At 43.6% G+C, this 15,736-nt stretch overlaps 1 protein-coding gene across 1 annotated transcript in view; it reads right to left on the bottom strand.

The window, feature by feature from the left end:
• NALF1 (NALCN channel auxiliary factor 1) overlaps window positions 1-15,736 on the bottom strand; it is a 561,463-nt gene that overhangs the window by 122,156 nt on the left and 423,571 nt on the right. The window lies entirely within an intron of this gene.

Raw genomic sequence — 15,736 nt, forward strand, 5'->3', positions numbered from 1 at the left:
TTCAAGGAATCCTTGCAATGACTTATTACATATTCATTTGCACAAGAGCTCTTCTGCTAGCACAAGTGTTCCGTGGGAACCAACCCCTTGATGAATGACAATTTGTTATAACTTGATGAGAACACAGTGCTGTTGTTCCAGATGTGAAACTGGCTTAACACCAAGTGGGCTGAGAATGTGGATTGAATTGATCTTTTCAGAATTCAATGTATCTTGAGCCTGGTGTGTGACAACTTTATCAATCATTTCGCTAGAAATCCAAGTTTATCCCCAGCATTGCTCATTCAATTTTCTGTGGATGTGTGGCATTGCAGCCAATATGAGATTACTTGCAAGATAAGTATCCTTGAGAAGCAAATTCTCAAACACATGTAGTGGGCATTCCCATGGCAGCTTATACCTTGAATAAAACTTTGTTGGTCTTAGAGATGCTACTGGACTCAAATTTGGATATGCTTAAGACCAAAGCATCATGGCATCTAATAGGGCTTCCGTATGTTCATTCATCTCCACATGCATTTGTAAAGCAAAGTGATAATTATGCCTTCTCATTTCCCAGCCTGGGTTGGCCCAGCCACCTTGACCAATGGTCACACTTGAACACACCTGAAGCTTCCTTATACTAAATAAGACCATCAATCCATCAAGGACAGTATTGTCTACTCAGATTGGCTCAGGCTGAGGTCTTTCACATAATTACCTACTGCCAGATCTTTTTAACTAGAGATGCCAGGGATTGAACCTGGGACTGCCTCCATGCCAAGCAGATGCTCTAATACTGAGCCACAGCCCCTCCCACCAACTGTCCAATGTCACCTACCCTTGTGGATTGGAGCATCCTACCTGCAAGATGTAAGCTCTCTCAGGGAAAGAGGGCTTCACACATGCACGTAACACTGGAGCACTGCCTTGTGAGCATGAGTGGGCCAAGTGGGGAATGAAAGAGGGGAAACAGCTTTCATGTTGAAGGGACAATGGAAGGGACTCTCACAATCACCGTCCCTCTCATCAGAGAGACTTCAGAGACTGGATATTCCAACCTGGAATGTAAAGAAGGAATGGGTTAAGAGCCCATTTAAAAGTCTCGTGAAGCCACAGTAGGCAATACTGACATTTTGGGGTGGGCACCTCCACCAATACTGTTCATTTAAGTCTTAGCACAGAGAGACACCATCTCTTTGTTCTGGTTTAAATTAAAAGGAGACTCATTGCACACAAGTTTTAAGTTATTGCATATAGTAGGACACCAATACATTAAAAATTCTACCGATGGAATGTTATATTAGAGTAGGTAGGAGTGCCATGTTCTTGGGGAGACACTGAATGGAGATTTCAGCAAGAATGTACAGCACAAAGATTATGTCTTTGTGGTTCTGTGTTCTCACTAATGCCTGACTTTGCAAATGGCACTTGAATACCTGGTTTCTTTAGGCTTCTAGGTTTCCAGCTATTTCAGTATGACTGAAGTTATTTACAGAGAGACTATGCAGCCCAATGCACATTTTATAATTGATGGGGTCCCTCTGTTTCTACAAATAAGAAAGCAGATGGCTTTGAACCCATCATAAGAAAACTAATGGTTAGCTAACCAGCAGGAACTGTAACCTATTCGCACAATGATCTTGAATCTCTGATGTATCATTCTACCAACTTCCTTCAGAACAAAACTATCCATTTCAGGTATATGATGACTGCAAAATATGGAGCTGCCCAATTCAAAGTTTCTAAGTCTTTGCTGTACGGATAGAAGGGGTCTTCTTGGTCTGCTATCCTTACACGCATATAGATTAAAATCATCCCAGTTTGGCAAGGTGGGTTCAAATTTGTGCCTGGCCTTTTGTGTTTAAAAAGTCTAAAATCCCAGCCAGCTGGATGCAGAGTTAAATTTTGCCACTCTTGACCCTCTTCCACAATGCAGCAAGCTGCAGAGACTATTGATAGACTGGCACTTCCCTTGAGTAAAAGCTCCAAAGTAAGCAAACACCATTTGAAATCACCGTTTGGCAACAGAAGTGGCCTTCTCTGCCAGGATGAAGATCAACGGTAGGGACATCTCAACTTCATTGCAGATGCTTGCTCAGAATATTTGCATTGCCAATGAAAAGAAGGTCATTTTCAAGGAATGCTTATGTTTGTGCTTTGACTTTGCTCACTTGGGGGAGAGGAAGAAATTCTTATAATAACTCCAATCATTTGTCTCCGATCCTATAGATTAGGTGTATTGTGTGCATGTCTTTCAAGATCCCAATTTATGCATTTTTCCAAATAATCTGAGCTCCCCCTCCAATATACATACTCTTTCTTGACATTACTAATGTCAAGTTGACATTAGTTTGACATTACTAATATCCAGACCAAATGGCTAAGCCACACCATTTTATCATGTGACTACAGCCAGTTTGCACTCTTAAAAAACAAACTGCATGTATTTCAGCCCACAATACCTGATCCCCTCATCTGATGAAGTGTGCTTAGAGAGCACACGAAAGCTTATGTTTTCAATAAACCTTGGTTGGTCTTAAAGGTGCAACTTGACTCCTGCTTTGTTCAACTGCTTCAGACCAACACAGTTGCCCTCTTGGATCTATTGACATTACTAAGTCACTGAATCACTTTTGCTCTCATTTCATAAAACATACACACTATACCATTATCTCATTCCACTGACATAAGTTGAAAAATACATGAAGGATCCATATATACAATATATTTAAACAACAGCCAATAGATGCTGCACTGAAGGAACTTGATTGACCATTATTCAATGGTCTGAAAACATCGGATGCTGTTTGTTAAATGAGTGCGCTATCACTAAATTCCATTGCTTGAAAAGATACATGTTCTTTTAAAAAAAAGAAAAGCCAAACAGATCTAATTTCACCTCATCTATGCCCAACAGAAGATGTAGTCTGTGATCCTTACACATGGTGAATCACATTTGTATTCAGCTGAAATTATTGATTTTTAAAAAATATATAACAAGTGTAAGACTGACAAGGACATGTGGGAGGCATCTCATTTCCCCCTCTGGCACTATTTTCTCTGCTTATTCCCTGAAAGTCCCCATAGCCTCTTCCCTTTTCCTGCTTCCTTCTCTCCTTCATACCCACCGCCCAATCTACCTTTATCTACCCCCCCCCCCCCCTTGGCTGAGGCATTCCCTCCTTCTGTCCCCCTAGCAGACTTTTCCTGGGAAAATTCTGCCCTAATTACATGATGCTGGCTGCTAGTCTGGGCCAGGCCAAATTGTGTGGTGGGGAACCCTCAAGGACTTCTGGAAGAAGCCTTGCTTTCCCCTGTATTCCCTCACATGATTTCCTCTTTTATCCTCCTGGCAAGCTCCATGTCCTTCCCTTTCACTGTTTTCTTCTCTTCTTCCCATGCATCAACCAACGTACCTTTCATCTGCTCCCCACATCTTCAGCAATATTTATTATTTATTTACTTTATTTATACCATAGCTTTGTCAACCTTTGTGAGTTAGATTAAGCCAAAAATGTATGACTAGTTCAAGGTCACCTACCTAGCTTCTACGGCTCTCCAATATCTTAATCTGAAATTCTAACCTCTGTACTGCACAAGCTTTTGTGGGATGGCTGCTGTTGAAAAGTAGCAAACAGACCCTCCCCCTGCCTGAGGTGAGACAAGAAAGTTGTGTAGTATCAAATTGTACCAAACATGGTTCTGAAGAGTTCTCTTTCAAAGGCCAAAACAACCTTGGAAAGGGCCCTGACCTCTCCCCATTCCTTGAAGTAACAGAAACTAAGGCTTGACAGTTGCTAGTTCCTACTAATAGCCACTGATTTCATGCATAAAGCTACCAGTACTGCTTCTGCCATTTTGGGTTTTTTTAATCCTCAATGTATTTTTTTAAAGATTTCAATTTTTTCTGCAAACCTAGGTTCTGTGTATTTGGGATTTTTTTTTTCCAGTTTATAGAAAAAATCTATATGGCCCCAATCTCCAGACACAAGTATTTACAGATGGGAGTCACGTTGAAAATTAAACATATTAATAAGTTTTATTCCTAAAGGATTGTCTCAACTTTAAAGTAATTTTTTTTTTGCTATTCAAATATTTTGTTATAATTTTATGTTCACCCAGTGGTTACACTGTTTTAGGGAAATACAGAGGCATATCACCCAGTTCTGCAATACATGGATTTAGAATACATCAGATTTTGTAATAAATTAAGATGCTGTCCTTGAATCCTAGAGTCAAACCATATATTATATTGGAGCTCCATCGCAGCAGCCTCAAAGGAACTCAGATTGGGGACATGGCACTGGGGGGATGCTTGTTATTATGCTGTTTCCCCAGTCAAGAATGGGTTGCTTGATACCAGATAAGGGGGGAAATGCATTAATTGTAAAGGGGGGGGGGGGGGGTTAAGCAATGGAAGATGGCATTTTCAAATGATGGAACCACCATCTTCCAAATCTTCCCCCCTTCAACTGCTTGCTAATGCCAAATATCACATACTGGGTTCTTATCTCGCAACTTGTCCTATGTAATTTGGCCCACATTCTAATGATGGGTTGCAGCAAAGTACGCCGAATGCTATTTATACCATGTTCGGAGATTTTGCTGTTTCATCTGAGGCAAGATTACCATTTCATATCTTGGCCAAAATTCTGCACTGATTTTTTATTTATGGAGGTGGGGATTCTGTATATGGATTATGTTAGGATTAAAAATAACCCTGGGTTTTGGGACTCCTAGAAATTGATTTATGCTTCACAAAGTATACAAACTAGGCACACCCTAACTTCTATATTGCACAGTATTATATTGTGCTTGTTTGCTAATTAAGCTTTATGCCCACCACACTTGGCCTTTGTCTTTCACCTTGACATTAGCTAGGAGAGTGAGACCAGGTTGAAATTCAACTTGTGAATGTTCTTGAACAGGTGCTGCATCTGCAGCTAATGAATTTCTCAACACATCTATAAAAGGAGTAATGTTAACCCCATACAGCAACAACTACAGAAATGCCTGGGTAGATGCAGTTTGCTAGGTATGCACCCACTGAGTTTCTGCTTCACGTTATCATGGGGGAAGTGACTGTGCTTTGCACAGCTGCATTGTTGCTCCTGAAATGGTCTAGCTGCCCTGGCTCAAACTGGCTCCTCAAGCCTGTAACTTTCAGCTCAGCAGGTGAGCAAGATGTTGCTTCACCATGAAGCAGCCCCGTGGCACAGAGTGGTAAAGCTGCAGTACAAATTCTCTGCTCATGACCTGAGTTCGATCCCAGCAGAAACTGGGTTCACGTAGCCGGCTCAAGGTTGACTCAGCCTTCCATCCTTCCGAGGTCAGTAACATGAATACCCAGCTTGCTGGGGGGAAAGTGTAGATGACTAGGGAAGGCAATGGAAAACCATTCCCTAACAAGTCTGCCGTGAAAACGTTGTGATGCGACGTCACCCCAGAGTCGGAAACGACTGATGCTTGTACAGGGGACTATCTTTTTAAAATTATTATTGTTGCTCCTGAATTGGCCTGGCTGCCCTGGCTCAAGCTGGTTCTTCAAGCCTGAAACGTTCAGCTCAGCTTCACCATCTCCAGCACTGCATCTTTCAGAACTTCATGGGACCCGTGGCCAACCCTGCCCAACATGAGATGGAAGCGAGCAGATGCTCATGCTTCCTCCTCACCTTCAACATTCTTACAAGCATACATATATTCCCTTTCCTTTCCCACAATCACACACCCCATCTTTCTGATAGTAAAGCACACAATGACAATTGTTACTGCTCTTCTGCACAAGGTTTATTCAAGGGGTAAAGGTATCTTGGAATGCCCCCCTCACTTTGGTTTGTGAATGTGCCCCAGAACACACCTATCATCTCCAAAAGTCTTCTCAGATAACTTTATTCCCTGAACAAACCATTTCCCTTACACAGCCTGTCTCTACCAAGATCCCCCATCTGAGATTACCTGCTCTGTAACTACCACTGCGGCCGCTTCTTCAGAAAAGTTTTCTTTCACATATTATGTCCCACAAAGAATAATTACTTCTGCTTTGCCTTAGTTTAATGTAAGGTGCTGGTCATTACCTTTAAAGCCCTATATGGCCTAGGACCTGCCTACCTTAGGGACCGTCTCTCCCCACATGTTCCCCAGAGAGTACTGAGATCGGGTTTGCAAAACCTGCTTGTAATCCCTGGGCCAAAGGAGGCCTGTTTGAAATCTACCAGGGATCGGGCCTTCTTAGGGTTGCCAAGTCCAATTCAAGAAATATCTGGGGACTTTGGGGGTGGAGCCAGGAGACTTTGGGGATGGAGCCAGGAGACATTGGGGTGGAGCCAAGATCAAGGCTGTGACAAGCATAATTGAACTCCAAAGGGAGTTCTGGCCATCACATTTAAAGGGACTGCACACCTTTTCAATGCCTTCTTTCCATAGGAAATAATGAAGGATAGGGGCACTTTCTTTTGGGACTCAAAGAATTGGACCCCCTGGTCCAATCGTTTTGAAAATTGGGGGATATTTTGGGGAGAGGCACTAGATGCTGTGCTGAAAATTTGGTGCCTCTACCTTAAAAAACAGCTCCCCCAGAGCCCCAGATACGCACTGATCAATTCTCCATCATTTTCTATGGGAATAAATCTCCCTAGGGAATAACAGAGTTCCCAGCAGACATTTCCCTCCCCTCCTCCCCCCCCCCCGCTTTCTGACGACCCTGAAGCGGGGGGAGGGCCTCCAAACCGGGGGATCCCCTGCCCCCACCTGGGGATTGGCAACCCTAAGCCTTCTCGGTAACGGCGCCTTACTGGTGGAACCAGCTGCTGGAAAAGGTGAGGGCCCTGCGGGACCTCGGGCAGTTCCGCAGGGCCTGCAAGACTGTCCTCTTCCGGCTGGCCTACAACTAACCGACACTGAGAATTTTGGATGGAGGTAGTGTGCACTTTAACAGACGGCTCGTTTTTATGTTTTATTAACCTACTGTTTTAACTGCTGCTATGTAATGTTTTAAAGCCAAACCTATGTCAGTTTTTATATGCTGTAAGCCGCCCTGAGCCACTCTGGTGAGAAGGGCGGGATACAAATCGAAATATAAATAAATAAATAAATAAATAAATAAATTTACAATTAAAAAAACTGAAAACTCACAACCTTATTTATAGCAAACTAACATATCAAACTAGTTCACTATAGGTTAACTACTTTCAGTTTCTGAAATTATTTTTTTATTGTTCCACTGTCTGTAACCCACCTATCTAGTTTTCCTCTAGATGCTGTACACAAGGGCTTCACACTTCCTATTGGGTAGGGCCAACTGAGCTCAACTGGACTTATTGAGTCAACAACACACTTAGAATTGCATTGCAAATCCCTCCCTTTCTCAACTGGACTGCCTGAAAAACGTTTTTTCCTCAGTTTTCTATTTTTAATATCCAGTATGATGTAGAATTCTTAAGAGCTTGAAAGCCTGCATACCATGCTATGCTATTTTTAATACAATACCTTAAATTTCTCTCATGCCCACCTAACTATTCTCCAGGATCCTTCAAGTGCAAAGAAGCCATTTCTACCTGGCCTCTATTTTTCAGTGGCACCCAGTGTCTTGGGAGGACTCTTTATAAGAAGAAACAGTCACTCTTAAAAGCAATAATAATGTGGGCTAAAAAGCATCAGTTATCCTTATGAAATGTCTTGTATTTTTACTGAGCCTTGCCATCAACTAACTGATTCTGTGCTACTGCTTTCTTTTTACTCTTTAAGAAATGACTTTGTGATGTGGCTGCTGAAGGAATTGGCAATTTTATAATTGCAAACTGAAATCTGTTAAGAAGAGAACTAAGTAAATTAGTTAGTAAGCAAGTTGCTTGCAGCAGATGTCTCAGAAAGCAAGATTGTCAACATTTCTCTTTTAAGTTCTGTGAGTCAGCTCTATTCTAGTATATTTGCCCATCCCTTTTGCTGCTATGGGCTGGCAAAAGTGAATGATCACAGTCCACGTGGAACTAGTACTTGAAGTTGCACAAGGCTTTGGCTGTTGCCATCTGTCCCTCTTGATGGCAAGTGGTACAAGAGATTTGTGATGTCACATACACATCAACATGTGCATACGGCAAAATTGCTGTTACATGACTTGCATTTTCTTTTGTCATTCCTTTGAAACAGCTACCTACTAAGTATGTTCAAAAATGAGAGAAAGGCTTTGAAACTAGTTTTGTTGCAGAAAAGCAGAGGAATACTCCAAGCATTGTCCTGTCCTTCTAAATGCAGAAATGTGGTGGATGGCATCTATAGGCAGGGGCTTTCTTAGTGGTGGCACTCCATCTCTGGAATGCCCTTCCTCTAAATCTTCAATTATCTTTTAGACACTAGGCTAAGCATTCAGGCTTTTAACTGAAATCTTATGCCATCTCTTATTTGTATTTTATATTTAAATCTCTCCTGGTATTACTACCTATGTAAAGATTACTTCATAGGTCTCTGGATTGCTCAGGTCTCTGGAGAGGAAACACATGCACTCACTAAATAAGACACTTCAGGTGCCTCTGTGCTTGAGAAGAGATGGATGGAGTGTAATGGCAGGGTCTCAGTTAATGACTCTCAATATTCCACAATTAAGGATACATCAATCTCCAATTTAAACTTTATTTATCTATCTATCTATCTATCTATCTATCTATCTATCTATCTATCTATCTATCTATCTATCTATCTATCATCTATCTATCTATCTGTTTGTTTATTTTGTTTGTTTGTTTGTTTAATAGGCTTATATTCCATCTTTTCCCGTAACGGGCTCAAGGCGGATCACAACAAATAAAAATAGCAATAAAAACCTACATATCAAAGTTAAAACACCAATTTAAAATTAACAGTAAAAACAATAAATAAAACGCACCATCGGCGGACAGGGCACAGCATATCAATAACCAGTTGCACTGTAATAAGCATGATGTTACCACAAGGGAGGCCAAATGATGGAATAATAGGATGCCCGCTGCCACAACCATAGGCCCGAAGGAACAGCTTCATCTTGCAGGCCCTACGAAATGGCAGTGATTCAGGTAGGGCCTGGATCTCCACAGGGAGCTGATTCTACCAGGCAGGGGCCAGGCCTGAAAAGGCCCTGGCCCTGGTTGATGCAAGCCGGGCATCCTTAGGGCCAGGGGTGGTCAGGAGGTGTTGCGTAGCCAATCGCAATGACCTCTGGGGCGTATATGGGGGAAGGCGGTCCCTCAGGTATGTTGGTCCCAGGCTGCGTAAGGCTTTAAATGTCAGTACCAAAACCTTGAAGCAGATACGGTACTCAATAGGTAGCCAGTGCAGTTGGCGCAGCACTAGCTGAATGCTTGCCCGTAAAGACAATGCAGTTAACAGCCGTGCTGCCACATTCTGCACTAGCTGGAGTTTCCAGATCAGCCGCAAGGGTAAGCCTGCGTAGAGCGAGTTACAGTTATCTAACTTGGACGTGACCGTTGCATGGATCACAGTAGCTAAATCCTGGGGGGATAGGTAGGGCGCCAGCTGCCTGGCCTGCTGAAGGTGGTGAAAGGCAGATGGAGAAACTGCTGTGACCTGGGCCTCCATGATAAGTGAGACATCCAGTATAACTCCCAGACTCCTCACCTTCTGAACCAGTACAAGAAATGCACCATCCAGGGTTGGGAGTTGGAGGCCCAACTCTAGTCACGGTTCAGGTACAGGACCTCCGTCTTGGTTGGATTGAGTTTCAGCCAGCTTTGTCCCAACCATCCAGCCACGGCTTCCAAGGCCAAATGCTCCAGAGTGGTGTCTGAATGGCTGTCCATCAGCAGATAGAGCTGGGTGTCATCTGCATATTGGTGACAGCCCAGCCCAAAACCTCGAGCAATCTGGGCAAGGGGGCGCATATAGATGTTAAACATCATTGGTGAGAATAGCTCCTTGTGGTACACCACATTCAAGTGGGTGTCGCAAAGAGGTCTACTCACCAAGGGCCACCCTTTGTCCTCAACCATGGAGAAAGGAGGAAAACCACTGTAAGGCAATCCCCTGGACTCCTATGTCATCAAGGCAGTAGGTCATTAAATCATAGTCGACCATGTCAAACACTGCTAAAAGATCTAGCAATAGTAGCAGCGCTGACCTGCCTTGAGCCAGATGCCTTCTGAGGTCATCTGTGAGGGCAACCAAGACAGTCTCTGTGCCATGCCCAGGATGGAAGCCGGACTGGAAAGGGTCAAGGATAGAGGTGTCCTCCAGGAAAGCTTGAAACTGCTCCACCATCGCTTTCTCAATTACCTTACCCAGAAACGGAAGATTCGAGACTGGGCGGTAATTGGCCGGGACCGTAGGGTCCAAAGATGGCTTCTTCAAAAGCGGACGTACCACTGCCTCTTTGAGACTAACTGGGAAAGTCCCTGATGACAGGGACAGATTAATAATATCAACCAGAGGGCTCCAGACTTCAGCACCACCTGGTTTAACAAGTCAGGATGAGCATAGGTCTAGAGAACAAGTGGTAGGCTTCACTGCAGCCAAGATCCTGTCCACGTCTTCCAGAGAACGCCGGCTGAAGTGGTCCAAAGAAGGGCTCAAGGACAGACAACGGGCTTCCAGTTCACATACTGTATCAACTGTGGCTGGAAGATCTCGGCAGAAAGCCAAGACTTTGTCTGCGAAATAAGTCACAAAAGCCTCACAGCCAATATCCAATTCCCTAACCTGTTGGTTGCCAATATCCAATTCCCTAACCTTTTGGACAAAACAATTGGGCTGGGTGCAACTTCGCAGACGCAATGGAGGCTGCATAGAATTCCTTCTTAGCGGACTTCACTGCCTTCTCATAGAGCTTCATAAACGTTCTGTAAGAAGTTCTTGACTCCTTGTCGTAAGAGCGCCGCCACATTCGCTCTAGCTGTCTAAATTGCCGTTTCATTCTTTGCAGTTCCAGGGGATACCATGGAGCTGCTTTGGTACGGCAGCGCAGAGGGTGCTGGGGGGCGATATTGTTGATGGCTGTAGTGAGCCGGGAGTACCAGTCCTCCACTTGCTCATCCGACGACCCGCCAGGGGGCATTGGATCCCGCAGAGCTTCCGAAGCCGCTCAGGGTCCAGTTGGCTCTGCGGGTGAGCATAAATTCACTCACTGCCTAAACAGGAGGAGGGCTGCAGATCCAGTCGGACTTTCAGGGCATGGTGATTTGATCATGGAACTGCATCTACAGCTATAAGATCCGGTGTTATACCCGCCCAAAAAACCAAATCCAGCGTGTGACCAGCCCAGTGAGTGGGAGCTGATATAATCTGAATGAATCCTAGTGTCTCCATGGATGACACTAGGTCCTGAGCCTGCACGGATGCTGCATCATCAACATGGACATTGAAATCCCCCAGGACCAACAGCCTGGGGAAGTTCAAAGCCCAGGTCAATACAGCATCCAGCAGGGCAGGCAGGCTATCCGGGGGTGCATCAGGCGTTCGGTACACTGCCCAGATAGCCAAACTCTCCTCAGCCTCCCACACTAGGCCTATGTAAAGATTTATTTCCTGGATGTTTTCTCCCGGAATTGAACCCAAGCATATAAATTAAGCTTGTTATTCCTGAATCTGCTAAACATCTTCATTATGTTGTATGCTTATTTACTGCTTACCCTCTACCTAGTCAGTTTGGTGTGGTGATTGTGAAAAATCTTACCTCAGAGAATCAGATTTGATTCTCCACTCCTCCACATGCAACTGCTGGAGTGACCTTGGGTCATTCATAACTCTCAGAGCTGTTCTGTTCAAGAGCAGTTCTGGGAGAGCTCTCTCAACCCCACCTATCTTGTGGCATGTTTGTTGTGGGAAGGGGGAGGGAAAGGAGATTGTAAACCACTCCAAGTGAAGGGTAGGGTATAAACCCAATCTCCTCCTTCTCTTCTATATGTATTGACTGGTATTTTCAGTTTCATTGTACCTGAAGAAGTGTGCATGCTCACAAAAGCTCATACCTTGAATAAAACTTTCTTGGTCTTAAAGCTGCCACCAGACTCAAAACTTTGTTCAGTTGACAGCAAAATGAACTGCTAGCGCTTTAACAATTAATTCTCCCATCAATATCCATGTGTTTTGGCCAGGGCTTTTTTTGTAGCAGGAACTCCTTTGCATATTAGGCTACACCCCCCTGATGTAGCCAATCCTCCAAGAGCTTACAGGGCTCTTATTACAGGGCCTACTGTAAACTCTTGGAGGATTGGCTATATCAGGGGGGTGCAGTCTAATATGCAAAGGAGTTCCCGCTACAAAAAAAGTCCTTGTTTTGGCTAACAAAATGAATGGGTTAAGAACAAAAACTATCAGGAGTGGAGTTTTCTGATCATATTACTATAAATGCTTTCTAACTGTCATCTTACACAGCAGAGATTGATTAGCTCGATACAACTACCTCATATTTTTGGAACCCCATGCCAGACAACTGCCATATAAATACTTTGATCATGAAACTAATCAAAGATGACATTCAATGACGGTTCTATAAGCAGATTTCTAATGAGCTCCGCATGCTGTTTATCTGTGCACAATATTTCACTCCCAAGAGAATTGTAGAACATGTAATTCAACAAGCTATGGCCCACTAGCTTATTCACTTAGATTCATTTTCAGGAAACACTGTAGTTAACTTGATCTTCAGATGACTGAAAATCAGTACAATATATTCCAATGCCTCTTCAGTGAGCCATTCTAATCACTGCTGCCATAAAGGTGAGCCATGCTCACACCATATCTGGAATGTACATGTATGGTTTATAGCAACAGCGGGAGCAAACCAGAAAACCACCTCCAATCATAATTTACTCATTTAATCTTTAATGAATAAATTAGTATGCAGCCTTGGTTCTGCTCTGCTGTCCTGATAAAACTTGCATTTATATAACCTGTAATCAGATCCAGTACAGGAGCAAGGGGAAAACCTGAATTTTAAAGCTGCAAATATCCCCCAACCACTGAACAATTCTAAAATGCTCAAAATGCTGGTAGATCACGTGACCTATAAACTTAGCTCGTTTTTGCTATTTAGTCTTTGCATATATCAAAACTTCTTCTATAAGTTGCATGCTAATTTGCTGTTCACCTATCTAGAGTTCTCCCTCTCCCTTCCCCTCTCTCTCTGAAATGTTAACTTCCAGTTCTATGTATCTGAAGAAGTGTGACTGCACACAAAAGCTCATACCTTAAATAAACTTATGTTGGTCTTAAGTGTGCCACTGGACTCAAAAATTGTCTTTGCTTCAGTTTTCCCAAGTATTTTGTTATTCTGTTGAACCTTATTCTTTGGGTACATGGTCTTTCTCTTGATCGACTTGGCCATGTGGCTGGCTAAACAATGATCCTTCATGTTGTTTTGTCTTGGACACTTGGAGAATTACTAATAAGTATAAACTTGGAAGAGGATTGTAGGAGCAGCAGCCCACAGGGGAGGCAGGCTGGCTCAAAAATAGGGCTGCCAGTTTCCAGTTGGGGGCAGAGTTTGGAGGCCCTCTCCCCACTTCAGGGTTATCAGAAAGCGGGGTGGGGGGGAATGTCTGCTGGGCATTATAGAGAATCGATCCGTGGGTATCTGGGGCTTTGGGAGGGGCCTGTTTTTTTGAGGTAGAAGCACCATATTTTCATCATAACAACTAGTGCCTACTCCTCAAAAAGTCCCCCAAGTTTCAAAAAGATTAGACCAGGGGTCCAATTCTATGAGAATTCCAAAAGAAGGTGCCCCCCTCCTCCATTAGAAATAATCTACTTTCAATCTACTTTCAGTTCACTTTCCAGCTGGATTTTGCCAGTTCACACAGTAAAATCCAGCTGGAAAGTGCACTGAAAGTGGACTGAAAGTGCATAATTAACTATTTGTGATCACAATTCTACCAACACCCTGGACCAGAGTTAAGTGAGACAAGAGAGGGGACTATGTGTGTTCATGTGAGAATGTATCACTACTATAGTTGGACAATTTTGTTTCTCAATATGGACAGGCTCTTTGTAGCAAAATCTGAGGCTGCAATCACACAGTAAATAATGCACTTTCGATCCACTTTCAATGCATTTTCTAACTGTATTTTACTGTGTGAGCTGGCAAAATCCAGTTGAAAAAGTGCATTGAAAGTGGATTGAAAGTGCATTGTTTAGTGCGTGTGATATCAGCCTGAGAATGCCTGATTGAGAAGAATTTGCCAAAATGGTAATTTTGTTCGCTGTGTTTAGTTTTGGAAAATAATAATAATAAAGCCAGAATGGTTATTTTTCCACAATTAGCATTCCTGTGAATTGAACTGAGCGTGTTGCTCTTGCCGTAACCCTCTTGAGACAAGGGGGATGTAACACAGCTTTTTCAGTTTATCTGCATTGGCTTAGTGAAGTGGAAATGTCAAGTGGAGCTTTCACATTTATAATGAATATGATTAAAGAATGTATTTGCAAAAGTGTGTACTTGAAACAGGAAAATAAGATTTGGGGGTGGGAGGAGTCACCCAGCTGCTGGACCACCATTTGGGGTCTAGAAGTGCATATTCTGGGTGAAGTCTGAAAAAATGACCATAGTTCTCTTTTTTAGCAAGCTTCTGCTACTTTGGTTATTTCCTTTGCCTTGTTAACATTCAACTAAACAACTGGCAGCCGCCTAATGACTTTTGTTTCCAAATAATATGCGCAGTGTCCAAATGCTGGCTGGACTTTGCAGTCTGTATTTTTGGTTCAGTTGTTTCAAAGAATAGCAATCATGGACATGAAAGAAAAGGAACTGCTACGCCAGCCTGAACTAAATTGGTTTGAGTATCTGCCAGGCTCGGTAATTCAGGAAACAGCCACAGAGTCTTGCTCAATGTCAGCACGTAAAAACGAAAGCCACTTTGAGACAATCTATTAAGCCAGTGTCTAGTCAATATGCCTGAAAGCTGCTACACCTCCAGCCGCCTTAACTCTCATTGACAGCCAACATGTAAAATGTGTTTAGCCTCTGCATCAGATGGAGCACATAAGCATGATGAAACCATGAAAAGGAGCTTATTGTTGGTACTATTTCAGTTAGTTATCAGTTCTCATTCTCCATTCATATCTGTGGGTATCATCCTGTGCAGGGTCTGATATTTGACAGAGAAGTTGCACTCAGGGGCGTAGCTAGGGCTTTGGGGGCCTGGGGCCCAAGATTTATGTGGGTCCCCCTATGTGTGTGCACGCCGCCAGAAACAGGATATGATGTCACTTCCAGTGATGTCACTTCCGCAAGATGGCCACCACTTGCGAGGGAGCCCTGCTGGAAACAGGAAGTGATGAGCACATGCCGAGTGTAGGGTTGCCAAGTCCAGTGCAAGAACTATCTGGGGGCTTTGGGGGTGGAGCCAGGAGACTTTGGGGGTGGAGCCAGGAGCAAGGGTGTGACAAGCAGAACTGAACTGCAAAGGGAGTTCTGACAATCGCATTTAAAGGGACCACACTCCTTTTAAATGCCTTCCCTCCATCTGGAATGACGGACAGGGGCACTTTCTTTGGGGGCTCGTAGAATTGGATCCCCTGGTCCAATCTTTTCTAAACTTGATGGCATTTTTTGAGGAGAGGCATCAGATGCTATGCTGAAAATCTGGAGCTTCTATCCCCCCCAAAACAGCCCCACCCCAGAGCCCCAGATACCCCAGATCCATTTTCCATTCTACCCTATGGGAATCGGTCTCCTTAGGGAATAACGGAGTGCCCATCAGGCATTTCCCAACCCTCTCCACTTTCTGACGACCCTGAAGAGGGGGGGAGGGCCTCCCAACCGGGGGATCCT

Source organism: Heteronotia binoei, chromosome 3 (assembly GCF_032191835.1).
Source record: "Heteronotia binoei isolate CCM8104 ecotype False Entrance Well chromosome 3, APGP_CSIRO_Hbin_v1, whole genome shotgun sequence".
Lineage (NCBI taxonomy): Eukaryota > Metazoa > Chordata > Lepidosauria > Squamata > Gekkonidae > Heteronotia > Heteronotia binoei.